The sequence below is a fragment of the Lolium rigidum genome, chromosome 6 (genome assembly GCF_022539505.1).
Source record: "Lolium rigidum isolate FL_2022 chromosome 6, APGP_CSIRO_Lrig_0.1, whole genome shotgun sequence".
NCBI lineage: Eukaryota > Viridiplantae > Streptophyta > Magnoliopsida > Poales > Poaceae > Lolium > Lolium rigidum.
In genome coordinates, this window is record NC_061513.1 from 82085563 (window position 1) to 82103445 (window position 17883).

General features: G+C 51.4%; 1 long non-coding RNA gene across 1 annotated transcript; it reads left to right on the plus strand.

Moving 5' to 3' along the window:
• The first annotated feature begins 323 nt into the window (after positions 1-323).
• Positions 324-17310, plus strand: LOC124664527. The gene is made up of 3 exons (XR_006990448.1): positions 324-389; positions 2702-2828; positions 17137-17310. It is a non-coding gene; the product is annotated as an uncharacterized LOC124664527 (long non-coding RNA).
• Positions 17311-17883: the final 573 nt, after the last annotated feature.

Genomic DNA, 17883 nt, shown 5'->3' on the forward strand with positions numbered 1-17883 from the left:
AGTATCTGTAACCTGACTTCCTCCCAGAGTAGTCTGAGGAGCCGTTGCTTCTTCCCCCTCACTGTCTGTGACCTCAGCCACATACGTCGCGCGACCAGTAGCCTCCACCTCCTGCCTAATTATTTCCTGCCTGGCGAGGATGCTTTCATGGGCTTCCTCCATCAAGGCCGCAAGCGAAGGATCTGAATCAGCGACAGCGAGCATGTGAAGTGCAGGCATGCGTTTATAGGCAAGTACTAAATCAATCTGGTGTTGCGGCACCGGAAGCGTCTTCTTCTTCGTTTTCTTATTGTTTTTTCTCCTCACCTCCTCTTTGCTGCAGTATTTAGGAATTCCGAGCGGGTTATCTTCGTCGCAATTTTCGTAGTCCACATCCTCGTCCTCCAGAGGTATGTACCTGCTTGAGCCTGCCATCGATTGGGCTGTCTTGTGGTGCGCCTAGAGCTTGCTCTGCAATTGATTTAACGAGAGAAAAATCAGAACCCTCTCGATGCAGATTTATAGTGGCGCCAATGAGGGGGTTCTTCTCGGAATCGAATTGAATCGTGCGAGTGGGTTTGATTCGATTACCCGCCGGAATAGGGGAAAAAATGGTGTGTATTGTAAATCGGTAGATCTGAACCAAATCGGATTCAGATTTCAGATTGGGGAGTAACCCGGACCACGAACAATCCCATGGTGCTCGACAAAACAATACAACTGAAATCCTCACGACGCCAAATCCAAAATAATCCGCACTACACCTGATTCAAACACAAGCTAGTAAAATATCTGAAGAATAGGGCACACGTACCTCGTTGAGTCTACTCTCGCTTAAGTTTTCTTTTCGCCTCTCTGAGATAGAACTAGTATACTGACCTAACGAACGGCGGCTAGACGGTGTTTATGACAGGGGAGTGCGTCCTTCGGGCAGGCCGCGCGTGCATAAGCCGGTTTTATAGGAAATGCTAGGGAAGATGCTTGTTAGTCTTTATTCGGAAACTGCTCCCTAGCGCGCGCAGCCGCCAGGGAGGCTCATTTCGCTGAAGAGTTTTCGGTATGGGCTTGGCCCATCAACATTCCTGTTCGCTTTTCTTCGATATTTTTTTTTGAACAAAGGGAGGCGCCGGGGGCGCTAATATCATTCATCATTCAGCTCAAGTATAGTATATCGAGTGTAATACATAGCCTTTGAAATTTGTCGAATGTAGAGCAGTGAAGATAGGACACGATTATTTCTATGATTTGAACAATTGCATCTTAAAGTAGCCTCTGTAGCATTTGCTTTGTGAGCTTGATGTGCGCAGTCATGTGCTACTCCATTGAGATTTCTCTTGACATGGTAGATTGCAGCTTGTAGTGGAGGAGAAAGTTGAAAGAAGGAGGAAAGAATATCCCTTATTCCCAAGGCACCTATCGGGCAGTAATGGATTGAGTCGCTGAAGCTGCTGCAAGGGACAAGTTGTCTATGAGAATGTCGTTGTTTGTAATGGCAGTTCTTGTGCCACCATAGCTGCTAGAAGAAGAGTCGCTGCTTCAGCTTGAAGAGGGGTAGGTGTCTGATCTGTCGTAGTTTGTATCATAACATCACATCTGGACTGGCCGATTTGAACTTGAAGAAACAGACCAATGCCAATTGCATGTGATGCATGACATGCCAATATTTTCTTCAATTTCCATGTAGCATCCGAAAAAACATTGTTGCCTGCAATTAGAAGATCCGTTTTGATTGTAGTTCCTTGTGGTGGAAGGAGATTGGTCTCTGAGTTGGGTTGGTGTCTTGTACTTTCTTTGATTGTATTGGCTTGAACCTGCACTAATAAGACATTAGAAGGATTTTGCATTTCCATGCTTTGCTGAATTGCTTTTGTCGCCTGGAACACCTGATGAGGAGACCCAGGTTTTCTACAAAATAAATTATCATTTCTTGATTTCCATAGACACCACACGAATGTTAGCATATTTTCCACCGAGGCATGAGGGTGATTCATGGTTAATAGTTTTGTCAAAATCTGAGTAAGAGAAGTACAGTTGTTTGCAATCATCTCAGATCTAATGAACCAAGGATATGTAAACCAAGCCACACGTGCAAAATGGCAAGTGAAGAAGAGGTGTATGTCAGTTTCCTCCAAGCCACATCTTGAGCAAAGAGTGGTTATATGAGTTGAGTACTTACCTACCCTTGCTCCGGTGGGAATAGCCTTCTTAGAAATCGCCATCCAAATGCCTGCACTCTTGAGGTTAGTTGCTTGTTTCACCATATTTGTTTGAGGAGTTGAATTGTCGCAGGATGTACTTGTCTCGGAGCCGGCTCACCTAATTCCTGCAATTTCTGTAAGCATGCACGATAAGCACTTTTAGTGAGCATCAATAAGTTGAGTATTCCAGACTTGTCGCTCAGGTAGCCACAAATCCTTAAAATAGGTTGGGTAGTTATATCCTGGTGAATGATGAGATTATCATAGATGGTAGTCCAGTGCTGACACCGGGGAGTGCTCCAAACAGAAATGCAACCTTGCATTACTTTATAGAAGCAATGGGTCTTAATGGGAAGTGATGAGGATACACTCATGGAATATGATGATTGTACATGCTTGAGCTGGAAAGAAACATTAAGTCTAATTAACGATTACTATAAGGTGAATTCTTTCCTGGTTGATACTAATGCTTGGATTTATGAGAACGTTATATTACCTAAGTCTATGCACTTGTGTATGATTAGGTTCGAGGGTGAAACAAGCATTGCACGAGGAGAAGAGGAGCAGCTGGACGTGAAGACATTCCACGGACGCGCGAGGGATGAGAGGAAGGCATGCACGAAGGAGGGAGGAAGTGGTGCCATCAGAGATGTCGTCGTGGTGAACAGACAGATGCCATAGGATGGCTTAAGTTGGGGCCGAATGGACGCAAGAGGATTCGGGGGAGGGTTTGTGATTAGATGGGATGAACTTCCGGATGGTTTCCTCAAGAACTTAGCCAAGGCTAGAGGTTGAAGAAGAAAGACATAAGGAAGAACTCGCTCTAGATCATCATCTTTATTGATCTCAACAGGCTACAAGTTTCTCAATACAAGCTATTCTCGTGTTCATGCGCGATCCGTCCGTAAGAAGGGCTGCCCCCTCTCCTTATATAGGGGAGAGGTGGCTTACGAGGCAAGAAACCCTAATGGCATCTTTGACTAGACAAACTACTTTACAAAGCTACTTTAATCATAGAAGACACCGGAGCCCTCTTTAATCGGAGACGCCGACGTCCTCCGGCTTCTTTGACCGTCATCCTTCTCTTTATCGTCGGCCCTTCGTCTAAAGTTACTTTGCTTAGCTCATCTTTGTCTTCTAGCTCTGGAGAGAATCTTTGACCAGTCCTGCCGACCTGCTCGTCCTTCCGGAGATCCGGTATCTTCTTACCTGATTCCGGTATACCCATCTTGGGGATACCGGCTTAGCCTCACTTAGCTAAGTTCCTATCTTTAAGTACCGGTACGAACATGAAACCGGTATCTTGATGGCTCAAACCATCCGGTTTGGCATGCCTTTGGCATACCGGGGGTCATCCCCCCAACATTAGTCCCCGAAGCTGGTATAGTCTGGTGGATCCTATCCAACAGACCATGCCAGGTTCTTTCTTTTTAGGATACCGGTTTAATATATCTGTCCTTGGATTTGGATCCGGCATCTTTGCCCAGATCAGCGCTATCTTTTCTCTTAAGGTATTATCCGGTATCTTATCCTCCGGCATCTATGGTCATTAAATACTTCCTCGGCGGTGTCGAGAATATTTTGGGCCCCGCGCCCGTCGGTGACATGCGCACCGTGATCGTCGTAGCAGGTGTCGGCTGTCACTTCGTTTCGACTCCCGCGCGCTCATTTAATGCACCACCGCGGATCCCACTAACTGCTCTGGATCTCGTGTGCGCCTCCGTGTGGCCACCTCCTTTCTCGCGTGTACCTCTTCGCCACGTGGCGGCCCGCGGCGCGAACCGTCGCGGCCCGCGAGGCGAACCGCCGCGGCCCAGCGGTTTTCAGCCCATCTTCTCTCTCCTTTATAAGCACAACTGCCCCTTCTTCTTCCTCTTCTTCGCATTCCTCTTCCTTCGTGCACAGTGCTTCTCGCCTCTGTGCCTCCGCCGCTCTTCGTCCGCCGTCGCTCGCACCAGCTCCGGCGCCCGACGAACTCACGCCGTGCCTCCGCCGGACTTCGCTGTGCAGGAGGCCCTAGCAGCAGTTCCACCGCGCCCGCTGCATTCACGCTTCATCGCGAACTTCTCCGCCTCACCATCGACGGAGCTCGTCGGCGACCGTAGGTCCGTTCCAGCACCGGCGAACATCTTCCTCTCGCGATCGCGCCGCTCCAGGTTGGTACCAATCTTGCTTTGCTCGCTATTTGCTTGCTTTTCAGATCTTGGGTCTTCGGTGTTCTTATTTCCTCTTTTTTCTTTGATTTTCTTCTTACTCGTAGATCTTCACGCGGGGTTCAAGTGTGGGATTTCTGTTTTTTCACCTTCCCATTCCATGTCCGACGAATCCTCCTCCGCATCTTCCTCTTCTTCCCCTTCCGTTAGACACCGTGATCAATCTCCCGGTGGATCCAACGCTCCAGATCCGATGGAGACCGATTCCGGCAACCAGCAGGGATCCGGTAGCCACCAAGAATCCGGTGGACCTCTAGAATCCGGTAGCTTTAGCCAAGCTTCCGGTAGCCAAGAGGCGAGTAGTTCTGGCGAAGCATCCGGTAGCTCCAGCCAATTATCCGGCGCCGAGCCTTCCCCAATCACCCGCGGAGCCTGGATGGGCTCCAGTGTCACTGAGTTCGAGATCGATTGGTTATACCGGTCTCGACGGATTCCGGAAGGAGTTTCTTGCCGGATCCCTGACGATGAAATCGAACCGGACCCTGAACCCGACGAATATGTTGTCTTTCTTGCTCACTTTGAGCGTGGCTTCGGCCTTCCAGCCTCCCCTTTCTTTCGTGAGTTCCTAGATTTCTACAAACTCCAACCTCACCACCTTCCTGGCAACGCCATCTTCTACCTCTCTTGCTACGCCACCTTTATGGAGGCCTATATCGGCATTCGTCCCACTCGTGAGACGTTTGCCCGCTTCTTTGCTCTTCGGATCAATTCCGTTCAGGGCAAGGATATTCCTAAACCCAAACCCCCCGTTCAATGCGGGTCTTGCATCATCGGCTCCCGTCAAGGGAGCCCCTTTTTAAGTTTTCCGGCCTCGAATCTTGCCGGTTGTGGCAAGGGACTTTCTTCTACGTGAAGAACACCGGCCGTGCCGATCTTATCGATCTTCCTCCTTTCGAAGCGGGGCCTCCCAGCAGGACCAACTGGAGCTACAACCCGAAGTCTGATCATGCTGAAACTAGCCGGGTGGTACGCTTCTTGGCCTCTTTGAAGAAGGAGACCAACATCTGCTCGGATGATATCATCCGCACCTTTATGTCACGCCGGGTGCTTCATCTGAAGCGCCGTGCGCATAGGATGAGCGAGATGTACGGCCCAGGCGATCCTACCAAGATCACAGGCCGTCCGCTTAGCAAAAGGGATGTCGTTCGCAAGGCTAAGCAGATTTGCCAAACTGCTATGCTATCTGATTGGGAATGGGGCCTCCTCCCCTCAAGCACCGATAACCCTCCAACCCAAGAAGTAAGGGATTATGCGACAGGGGTTGTTTTTAGCCGGTAACTTTCTGCTCTTGCTAATCTTACTTTTTTCATGTTTCAGGCCAAGGACCGCTTCCCCCTCATCGAAGCAGAGCGGCGAGGACCTTGCCAGAAACGCGCCCTTGACTCCTTCGACCCAGATCCCTACATTTTCTGGAAGGATTTGAAGATGGGCAAGACTCCGGCAGCGCACCTTGGCCGGTCTCCGCCAAAGCCCACCGGGTCCGCTGACGACTTGACCACGCTTGAGGTACTCTCTTTTCCGGTTTCCTTTATCTTCCGTTATCGTTTTCCTGCGAAATGCTTCTTAGCCATGCTCAATCCATAGATCCATGAGCGCGTGCCGCCCCTGCGCGCCGAGGCGGGCTCTGAGTTTGTGGAGAAACTCATGGCCCAAGGCCAAAAGAACAAGCAGCCAGCTTCTGATGCCGGTGGCAGCCAGGCTCCTCCCTCCAAGCGCTTCCGGACCAAGCCCGTGGGGGAGAAGCAGGTGGGCATGCGTCGCTACGGGCGCAAGGCGATGCCAACCTCTTCCGGGTAATTTACTCATTTTCCGGCTTGCCTCTTTTTCGCCAAGTTCTTTTTCCGGTTTCTCTTTTCCAACCGTCTTTTTCTCTTTTTCTCAGCCCTGCGCTCAAGCTTGGCCCAAGACAATCGGGCTCTGAAGACTCCGCAAGGACTTCAACCCCTCCTCCTCGCTCAAGCCCGGCACCTCCTGGTGCCGGTAACACCTCTGCCTCCCTTTCGGGGGGCACAACAAATTCGGGGCGTGCGGCCCCTTCATCGTCAGATCACCGCACGGAGGAGGATCCTTCCTTCCCTCCAGAGACCCAGGATACCGGCGCCAGCAACATCGGCGCCGGAGAAGAAGAAGCTGCCGGGCGGGCGGAGCCTCCTGCTCCTCCCGTCCTTGAAAAGTCAACCACTTCCGCGCCGGAATCTTCCGCGCCGGGAGGTCCCAAGCCGGGTGATGCGCCCAGCGCTCCCCAGTCTCCACGAACCATCCTTATGCCGCCGCCAGGTGCTCCTCGCGCCAAACCTCTTGGGGCCACTTCTAGCGCGCCGCCGCCCAAGACCTCCAAGCTTATCAAGGGGAAGGCGACGGCCTCCGGCCGCCCTTCCGGCGGCCGGCAGCCTCCGGTGCCGCACGTCTCCAAGGCCGCCGTGGATACCGCCACGAAGGCCACCGGTCTTCTTGGCCGTATCACCGAGTTCCAACGCCGAGGCCGAGACTCGGGGCATCTCCCGCCCTACGCCCGGAAGTGGAACGCCGCGGACATGACTCCGGCGACCCGCGGCTTGGGCAAGGACAGGCTGCCGGCACCCGATCCAGCTTGGGGACCGGTCGTCCGAGGAGCATTTCATGCGGCTCCGCAGCGCCGTGAAAGAGCTTGACAGTGCGTGGTATGATGCCACGAACAACTTGATGGTACGTTTTTCTAACTTTCCTTAATTGCTACCGGTTTCTTTGCTTCCGGATTTGTTTTATCTTTTCTTTAGTTTCATGCCGATTTTTCTCTTGTCTATCTTCCCAGTCCCCGAGTTTTGTGGTGAGAGCGCAGCTTTTAGCGCAAAACTTAACTTAAAATCTTAGCGCAAAACCGACACTGCCAGTCCCCGAGTTTCGGGTTAATAACTTTGTTCTTAGCGTGAAACTTAGCTTAAAAACTTAGCGCAAAACCGGCACTGCCAGTCCCCGAGTTTCGGGTTAAGAACTTTGTTCTTAGCGCAAAACTTAGCTTAAAAACTTAGCGCAAAACCGGCACTGCCAGTCCCCGAGTTTCGGGGTAAGAACTTTGTTCTTAGCGCAAAACTTAGCTTAAAAACTTAGCGCAAAACCGGCACTGCCAGTCCCAGAGTTTCGGGGTAAGAACTTTGTTCTTAGCGCAAAACTTAGCTAACCTCTTTTTCTTGACCAGCTCACGGCTGACGCTCGGAAGGCCCTCTTCGAGGAGCTCTTATGGGAGCACCGGGAGCTCGCTGAGGCACACGACAAGTGCCAAGGTAAATTTTTGTTTTGCCGGCATCTTCCTTACCGGAAACCTTTCCCTCCTAACATTCGCAATTTCTGCTTAACAGTGATCCCGGAAGCTTCCATTAACGCTCTCAAGGAGCAGCTCGCCACCGCCCAACGTATAACTTTTCTCCTTTCTCCTGTTAACTTGATTTTCTTCTCATGTTTATTAGCATGATCTTGTTAATATCTTCTTTTCCGGGTTGCAGTGGAGAAGGACCAGCTCATCCGGCAGCATAAGGAGGAGCTGGACGCCCTCAAGACTAGCCACCGGGAGCTCAAGACCCAGCTCATCCAACTGGGGCTTGACCATGCCAAGGCCCTCGAAGCCGCTGAAGCTGATGCAGCGGCCAAGATGGAGGAGGCTCTGGAGGACGCCGGTAATGCCAACGTGGTGCTGCTGGCTGAGCTGGAGGAGGCGGCCAAGGCCCGGAAGGGTGCTGAGGAGAAAGCCGCGCGGCTGGAGGAGGAGCAGAAAGTGTGCAACCAGCTGATCCTGCAGACCGACGCGCTTGCCTACCGTGAGTCCCTTACCTTCGCGTACTTTGACTATTGCCTACGAGGCTTTTTTCCTCCGTTCCCATTTTCTTTTCGCTATCTTTCCTTCCGGTTTCCGGACTCTTTTTCCTCCGGTCTCTTTTTATGCCGGATTCTTTTCCTTAGCCTTTTTCTTTCTTTGCACAGGCCTGTTTCCGGACTCCCAGAAGTATGCTGTCAAGAAGGTTGACGCGCGCCGCAAGGACCAAGGCCAAGCAGATCTTGTCGTGGCATGGACGCCCAATGACCATCTGGTCGCGCTCAACGCGCGGGTGTCCCATATGCGCGCCATTGATCGCAATTTATCTGACATTCCTGATGTAGCTACCCAGCTCTTCAGGACCCTGTGGCCTGGCGAAGAGGTGCCTGATACTTTCTCCCTTATCAGTGACCGTCTCAAGGGCACCGGCAAGAGGATCCGCGAGTGGCAGTGCTCTGCTGCCCGCGCTGGAGCAGATGCTGCCCTCCGCGTCGCTTGTTCCTGGTACCCGGAGCTCGACCTGGGTGCCCTCACCGGAGTGCGCGAAGGCGCGGAAACCGATTCGGACCCGATCCTCACCGCTAAGCGGCAGGATTGTGCGTACCATATCGCGGAGTACGCCGAGATGCGCACCTTCATCCCTCCCCCTCCTGACGTTCAAGATTATCTTGATGAGGAAGAGGATGAAGCCGAGGAGGAGCCTCTTGACGACGTTGGTACTGGCGATGCTCCTCCGGAAGCCCCTGCTGCCTGATCACCTGTCCTATAATTTACCTTGCTGTGCTGTGTGGCCCTGCGTGGCTTAGAACAATGTTCCGTTAAATTCTGCCCCGGTATGCCGGGGCTTATGATGTAAAACTTAAATCTGCTTGTGGTTGCCGTACAACATTTTGTGCCGGTATGCTATACCGGTGCTAATTATCTTATGTTTGCTTTAGCACATTTGCTCATGGTTTTGCTTTTATCCTGCACTGCAAAGATTTCCAAATTGTTCCTGCATTCAATTTGATGCACACTTGGTTCTTTTGCCTTGGCTCTGCCTGCCTTCTCTGGGCGTCCTTTGGCGTATGAGCACAAGGTTCTTTCACCAAACAAGCATTTTCTTGAACTTAGAAATAACTTCGAAATTTTGCAAAAAACCGGGTTAACCGGGGTTAGTTAAATTTTCCGGATTGTTCTTTCCTGCTCTCTCTCTCCGCAGTTCATGTGCTTATCCCCTACCGGTTTATCTTGCTTGCCATGAAGCCGGTTTTGCGGACAGCAGCAGAGTCGAAGACTCCGGTAGGGTTTAGCACACTACTAAACCGGAAAGAAAAAACGTTCAATAAGCAACCGGTAAACTGAAAAAATAGACAAGTTACATGCAATCTTATTGGGGTAGTCCCCGAGACTCATTCAATGTTCCGGCATCTTTTATTCATAGCATATAAGGTACAAAAAGGAACTTCTTACACCACCACTTCAAGAGTAGAAAGGACGCAACAGAGCTACGTTCCATGGACGCTTGCTCTCCTCTCCGGACTTGTCCGCCTTCCCTTCTTTCCATTCCTGTGCATCAATCAAGTAGTATGCATCATTGTGAAGCACCTTGCTTACAATGAAGGGACCTTCCCAAGGTGGCAAGAGCTTATGCTGGCCTTCAGTGCGCTGCACTAGGCGAAGCACAAGATCTCCTTCCCGGAAAACTCTTGGATTAACTTTCCGGTCATGATAGCGTCTGAGGTTTTGCTGGTAAATGGATGTTCTTGCCAAAGCTAGCTCTCTTGCTTCTTCTAGAAAGTCCACATCATTTTCTCTGGCCTCTTTGACCTCTTGCTCAGTATAGAGCTGTACTCTTGGTGAATCATGGATGATGTCGGTTGGTATGACCGCTCTCGCTCCATAAACCATGAAGAACGGAGTGTATCCGGTAGACCGGTTTGGAGTTGTTCTTATACTCCACAGCACTGATGGTATCTCATCAAGCCAACACCCCGGTGATTTTTCCACTGCGTCAATGAGTCTGGGTTTGATACCGGAGAGTACCAAAGCATTCATTCTTTCCACTTGGCCGTTGCCTTGTGGGTGTGCCACCGAGCACAAATCCAACCGGATATTCTTATCCTCACAAAACCTTTTGAACTCACCTTGAGCAAAGTTGGTTCCATTGTCAGTAATAATGCTGTGCGGGTATCCATACCGCAAAATGACATCTTTTAAGAACTTCACTGCTGTGTGCCCATCACATTTTGCGACAGGTTTCACTTCTACCCATTTGGTGAACTTATCCACCATAACCAAGATGTGGGTCATGCTGCTTCTTGCAGTCCTGAATGGGCCAACCATGTCAAGGCACCAAACGGCGAACGGCCATGTTAATGGTATTGTCTTTAAACCGGACGCTGGGGTATGATTTTGCTTGGCGTACCTCTGGCACCCGTTGCATTTTCTTACCAAATCCTCAGCGTTCTCCAAAGCAGTGGGCCAGTAAAACCCATGCCGGAATACTTTTGCTACCAGCGCCCTTGATGAGGCATGATGCCCACATTCCCCTTGGTGAATTTCCTCAAGCATTTCTTTCCCTTCTTCCGGTTCCACGCATCTTTGAAGGACGCCGGTAACGCTTCTCTTGTACACTTCACCATTGATGAACGTATACGCCTTGGACCTTCTTTGGATTCTCCTTGATTCATTTTCGTCAGCCGGTAAGGTGCCGTTGATCAGGAATTCCTTAATAGGTTTAACCCAGGACGGAGTCTCCCGAACCAGGAATACCGGTACGTCTATGTCCATGCTATCTACCAACATTGTTTCTTCCGGTACCGGCGCGGCAGCGTTCGATCTTACCGGGATAGTCCCCGAGCTTACCGGAACAGTCCCCAGGTTTCCTTCGTCGATATCCATTGGTACAATGTGTGACTCCGGTACGAAAATTGACTCCGACTCTGGACTTGGCTTGATTGATAGTACTCTCAGGTGTGCCAAGGCTATCCCGGGAGGAATTTCTTGTCGGGATGAGCCTATCTTGGACAAAGCATCCGCAGCTTCATTTTCTGCACGCGGTACATGGTGAAATTCACAGCCTTCGAAGAAGCCGGCAATCTTTTGCACGTGAAACCGGTACGAGGCCATGTTGGCATCTTTTGCGTCCCAGGTCCCCGTAACACTGCTGCACCACAAGGTCTGAGTCTCCATAGCAAATGATCCGGTGTGCACCGATTTCTTTTGCGACCTTAAGCCCATGGATCAAGGCCTCATATTCAGCGACATTGTTTGATGCCCTGAAATGCACTTGTAAAACATACCGGAGATGATCTCCCCTTTGTGAGGTTAGCACCACACCGTCACCTAGGCCCTCCTTGAGCTTGGATCCATCAAAGTGCATCTTCCAGTATTCCAGTCTTTGATCCGGGGGCTTGTACTGCATTTCCGCCCAATCGACCAAAAAATCCGCTAAAGCTTGCGATTTGATGGCGTCTCTTCTTTCGTACACCGGAACATATGGTGATATCTCGTATTGCCCATTTAGCAATCCTGCCGCTAGCGTCCTTGTTGCACATGATATCGGAGATGGGTGCTTCACTCACTACCTTCATAGGATGTTCCTCGAAGTAGTGCTTGAGCTTGGTGGCGGCCATAAACACGCCATAGGTCATTTTCTGGAAGTGCGGCTAGTTTTGCTTTGAGAGGGAGAGCACCTCGCTCAGGTAGTATACCGGCCTCTGGACGGTTTTTCCTTCCTCTTCTCTTTCTACTACCACAACAACACTCACGACCCGGTTGGTTGCTGCTATGTATAACAACATCGGTTCTCTTTCCAACGGCGAAGCCAATATTGGCACGGTAGCTAACATCATTTTCAGCTCCTTGAATGCCGCGTCTGCCTGAGGGGTCCAGACGAACTTATCGGATTTTCTCATTAAGGCATACAACGGCAAGGCCTTTTCTCCTAGCCTGCTTATGAACCGGCTTAGCGATGCTAAGCTTCCGGTAAACTTTTGTATGTCCTTCAGATCCTGTGGTACCGTCATTCTCTCGATTGCCCGGATCTTTACCGGATTGACCTCAATGCCTCGGCTTGAGACAAGGAAACCCAGCAGCTTGCCGGCAGGGACACCGAAAGTACATTTTGCCGGATTGAGTTTCATCCGGAACCTTCTTAAGTTATCGAATGTCTGCCGGATATCATCTATTAGGGTATCTTTTACCTTAGTTTTTATCACGATGTCATCCACATACACCTGCACATTCTTTCCGATTTGATCAAACAAACATTTTTGCATACAGCGCTGGTACGTTGCACCAGCGTTGCGCAAACCAAAAGGCATAGTGATATAGCAGTAAGCCCCGTGCGGGGTAATGAACGCAGTTTTTATTTGACCTTCCTTTTTCAAGGGGATTTGGTGGAAACCGGAGTACGCATCCAGGAAAGACAACAACTCACACCCAAGCAGTGGAATCAATCACTTGATCGATCCGCGGTAAAGGAAAAGGGTCTCTTGGGCAAGCCTTGTTGAGGTTGGTGTAGTCGATGCACATGCGCCACACCTTCGGAGCCTTTGCCTCCGTGTTCTCGTCCTTCTTCTTTTCAACCATCACCGGATTGGCTAGCCACTCAGTATGCGTGACTTCCACAATGAAACCGGCAACCAGCATCTTTGTCACCTCTTCTCCAATGATCTTCCTCCTACCTTCAGCGAACCGGCGCAATGGTTGTCGCACCGGCTTGGCATCCTTCCGAACGTTTAGAGAGTGCTCAGCCAGCTCCCTCGGAACACCTACCAAGTCATCAGTAGACCAGGCAAAGATATTCCGATTCTCACGGAGGAAGCTGACGAGCGCGCTTTCCTATGCCTCACTGAGGCCGGCACCGATACGAACGGTACGCTCAGGGAAAGCCGGGTCCAGCACGATGAACTTTGTTTCTTTTGTCGGTTTGAACGCCGGAGCGCTCAGACTTGCACTCATTGCCGCTAAGCTCAACTGTGAGGACTGAGCCAGCGCAACTGCGGTTTGCATCCTTCTTTTTTCCTCCGCGATCACCAGCGATTCCGCTAGGTTCGATCCGGCAGATGCTGTTTCCAGTGAGACCTTGTAGTTTCCCACCACAGTCAGAGGTCCACGAGGTGCCGGCATCTTCATCTTGAGATACGCCGTGTGGGTCGAGGCCATGAAGGCCGCCAGCGCCGGTCTCCCCAGCAGAGCATGGTACGGACTATCTAAGTCCACCACCTCAAACTCCAGGTTCTCAACCCGGCAATTGTCACGTCCTCCAAATGACACATCCACCCGGACTTTTCCAACCGGTGCGCAGGACAAACCCGGAACGATTCCATGGAAAGTCGTGTGCGTGGGCTGAAGCATGTTCTCTGTTATGCCCAAGGTATGCATGGTGTGCTTGTACATTATGTTTATGCTGCTCCCATTGTCTATCAGCACCTTGCTGAACTTGACACGAGTCGTGGACCCCTTCATGATTGGGTCCACCACGAGAGCGTAGCCACCCGGGTTCGGCATGATTTTAGGATGATCCCAGTATGACCATGAGAGTTCCTGCTCTGACCAGGGCATGTATTTTGGCACTGCCGGCATCACCGCGTTTACCTCCATGGAACGGCGGCGCAGGCTTTGCTTGTCTGTCGGCTCAGTTACGAACACGACACAGCACACATCAGGGTCATTATAAACGTTCCGGCCCAAGGGTGTCGGTGGAGGTGGTTGGCCGTGGCCTTCTCCCACCCGATTGACTTGCCGATACCGCTGCCTGTTTTGCTGAGGGTGTACCGGTAAGGCGTTCGCCCCGGTGAGCGGTGGTGGTGGTGGTAGCTGCTGCTGTCGCGGCATGTCCGGTGGCGGCATCATTGCATTGCCTCCTTGCCCTTGGGTGTCCTTTACCGCCCCCTTTTGCATCAAGTACTTGGTCCAGGTACAATCTTTTGTCAGGTGGTTCGACGGGTGAGCCGGATTCGGCGTGTGCCACCGGCATGGTTGATCCATGGCAGCTTCCATGGTGTACTTCGCGGGTTCTTGCCAGTTCTTTTTCTGGCCCCAGGGTTTCTTTTCGACCCACTGTTTCTTAGGACCAGCCCATGGCTGCGATCCGGTTCTTTGTCTCTGGCTGCCGCTGGCATCAGAGTTTTCCTGCACAGCAGCAACTTGCTGCGAGCCATACCTTCGATCCGGGAAATCTTCCCTCCTCTTGTTGTTCCGGTTGTCCCGATACTGCTGTTGAGGCGGGTTTGATTGTTCCGGCTCAGCTTGTATCGCCGGTTGTATTGGGTCTCCCAACGCATAGTTATCCGCCACACGCATCATCTCCGCCAACGTTGTTGGCATGTTCCTCTGCAGCCTTTGCCACAAAGGCGAACCTCGCCGGCATCCTTGACTAAACCAAGCGATGGCCTGTGCCTCTATCACTCCTTCACAAGAATTTCTGGTGGAGTTCCACCGGGTCAGGTAATCCCGGTCTGTTTCCTGCGGGCGCTGCACGCACAAAGCGAGCTGCTGAGGCCTGTTTGGCCTTCTGTAGGTGCTGCTGAAGTTGCTCACAAAAGCTTCCTCGAAATCCAACCAGCCATTTATGCTTCCTTCCGGCAAGTTGTTCAGCCAGATTCTTGCCGGTCCTACTAGGAACGTCGGCACAATTCTCACGGCCCAACGCCGGTTTCCTCCTCCAGCTATGACTCCTCCGCCACCAGCAACGTATACCGCGGTCACGTAATCCGCGAGCCAGTCTTCCGGCTTAGTGGTGCCATCGTATGTTTTGGTGTCACGGGGCAACTGAAAGTTGCGAACTGGTGGTGGTTCTTTCATGATCCTTGGGCCAAAGCATTTTGGACCCGGAGGACCCTCTGCCTCAATCATTTCAGACAGGTATACTCTGTCCAGACGGTGCCTCGCATCCCGTTCCGGTAAGTTTCTTTCTCCCAACCGCTCTCCCAAAGGTTTGCGGTAAGCGGTGAGTCTTGTTGAATCAGCTTCATCGTAACGTTCTGGTGCCGCGGCCCTTGCCTGCCGGTACCTTGGTGGAGGCATCTCTTCCTCATCATCATACGCTGCCCTTGCAGCCGGATAGTTTTGCCCGGTTTCATGTCTACCGGCATGATTGTTTCCGGCATAGCCTTCCTTGGCGTAGCCTCGCTCTGCCCCTTGGCTTTTTCTACCGGCATCGTGTTGCCCGGCTTTTTGTTTACCGGCAAGGACCGGATCATACACAGTCATCTGCCGTGCGTTCACTTCTTTTTCTTTTCTTCTGTCCGGATGGGGGGACGAAGCCTGCCCATGGGACTTGCTTCCGGCATTCTTTGTTGAACGCGCGGACTTTGAGGCTATAGCCTTGTTCAGCTTAGCCAGCTGCTCAGCGTTCTGCTGCTCTACAGTATCTGGCAGCTCTCTGACACGCTCTTGTTGCTTTGCCAGAGCCTCTTCGGTAAGCGAGTCACACAGATCTACAGCAGCCTTAGCAGCTTTTATGGTTTTATCCGGGCTACTGTACTTAGGTTTCTCTACAATGCTAACAGATGCAGAGGTACTCTTGCCGGTAAGAACTTCCTTACGCAAATCCTGATCTAGATTGCGAGCCTTAAGCCGGTTTTCCGGTATCCTAGCAGCATGAGCGCTAACAGAAGCAAAGCCATGGGCAGCGTTATACTCACGTACGGTTAGGTTCAGCTCGCGCTGCGCCTTGACGACGTCTTTGCCGCTCTCGAGTATCCTCAGGCGCTGCGCCTCCAGCTCCGCCTGAGCCGCTGCCGGGTCGATGTTCTGCGCGATGGGGGTTGCCAGCGCGTTCATCTCCGCTTGGAGAGGTGTTGCCGGTGGTGCGGAAGACGCTCCCGCCGCGCCGGTGTCGCGCTCCAGCGGTGGCTTGGCCGCACGGGTTGCAGCCGCACGACCAGCAGCTTCGTCCGCAGCCTCCTTGCCCGCGCCGGCTACGCCGGCCATCATCACCTCGACGCTTCCGGCGGCGCGGCCTGCACAAAGCCACCTTGGCGGGTCCGGTGCCACCAGCACCGGCGAGAGGCGCTGGCGCACGGGGACGGTACCGAAGTAGACGCGGTGGCTGCCAAACTCGATGATGCGGCCGTTCTTGGGGAAGATGCCGCCGTTGGCGAAGCAGCCCGCGTTGTCGTTGATGAAGTCGATGGAGTAGAAGCTCTGGACGAGCGCAGACACTGTCCGCTCGCCGGCGAACTCGAGGAGGCCCGCCCGAATGTGTATTCCAGCATGCGCCACTTCATGCCCCACGGTGGGCGCCAACTGTCGTCGTGGTGAACAGACAGATGCCATAGGATGGCTTAAGTTGGGGCCGAATGGACGCAAGAGGATTCGGGGGAGGGTTTGTGATTAGATGGGATGAACTTCCGGATGGTTTCCTCAAGAACTTAGCCAAGGCTAGAGGTTGAAGAAGAAAGACATAAGGAAGAACTCGCTCTAGATCATCATCTTTATTGATCTCAACAGGCTACAAGTTTCTCAATACAAGCTATTCTGTGTTCATGCGCGATCTGTCCGTAAGAAGGGCTGCCCCCTCTCCTTATATAGGGGAGAGGTGGCTTACAGGGCAAGAAACCCTAATGGCATCTTTGACTAGACAAACTACTTTACAAAGCTACTTTAATCATAGAAGACACCGGAGCCCTCTTTAATCAGAGACGCTGACGTCCTCCGGCTTCTTTGACCGTCATCCTTCTCTTTATCGTCAGCCCTTCGTCTAAAGTTACTTTGCTTAGCTCATCTTTGTCTTCTAGCTCTGGAGAGAATCTTTGACCAGTCCTGCCGACCTGCTCGTCCTTCCGGAGATCCGGTATCTTCTTACCTGATTCCGGTATACCCATCTTGGGGATACCGGCTTAGCCTCACTTAGCTAAGTTCCTATCTTTAAGTTCCGGTACGAACATTAAACCGGTATCTTGATGGCTCAAACCATCCGGTTTGGCATGCCTTTGGCATACCGGGGGTCATCCCCCCAACAAGAGAGGAAGAAAATCGGATTCAAAATCAAAGTCAAAGTCAGTTCTGATTCGGTTTGGACAGACAAAAGTTCTGATTTTGAAACGGATGTGGTTTCTTCATACGAACTCCAAATTAGGCACATAAGGACTCATTGGAAAGATAATTTCATGTCCTTTCCAATGAGTAGGTCCACACATACCGATTCTTCATGTACAAGCTGTGCTGGCTGAAACAAGTTGATGGTCGTTTCTACCAGTTTCCAGATATAGTGTTTTCAAGTTAGGAAAGTTAGAGATATGATAGATTTCGACCCCAACCCTATGTTGGACGTCCAATAGTCTTTATATATGCTTGTAAGTCGTGGCTTTTAGGTTTAGACCAAGTTTAAGATAAACCCTAGTTCATAGTTGATTGCTTTGCAACTCTATTTAATCTATACACCAATTCGCATCGATCTGGTGTCTTAGTACTGAAAGTTTTGTGTGATCAGCTGTTCTATTCAAAATTAGAAGGTTGCAATTTACCGCTTCGTGGTCGGTGGCTACGTGTGCAAGTGTGTGGAGTTGCGAATATCTTGCAGGGTTGAGAGTTGTTGCATTGGCGACAGAAATCAATCGAGAGACTCGTCAGCGTCATACAAGTTATCTGTTGTGAAGTGTATATGTGGATTGCCTAGCCCTTTCCATCAGTTCGGACTTTTGGTTCAAGTGGCTAGTGCATGAAGCTTAACATGGTATCAGAGCCCCAGGTCTTGAGTTCAAATCCTGGTTTT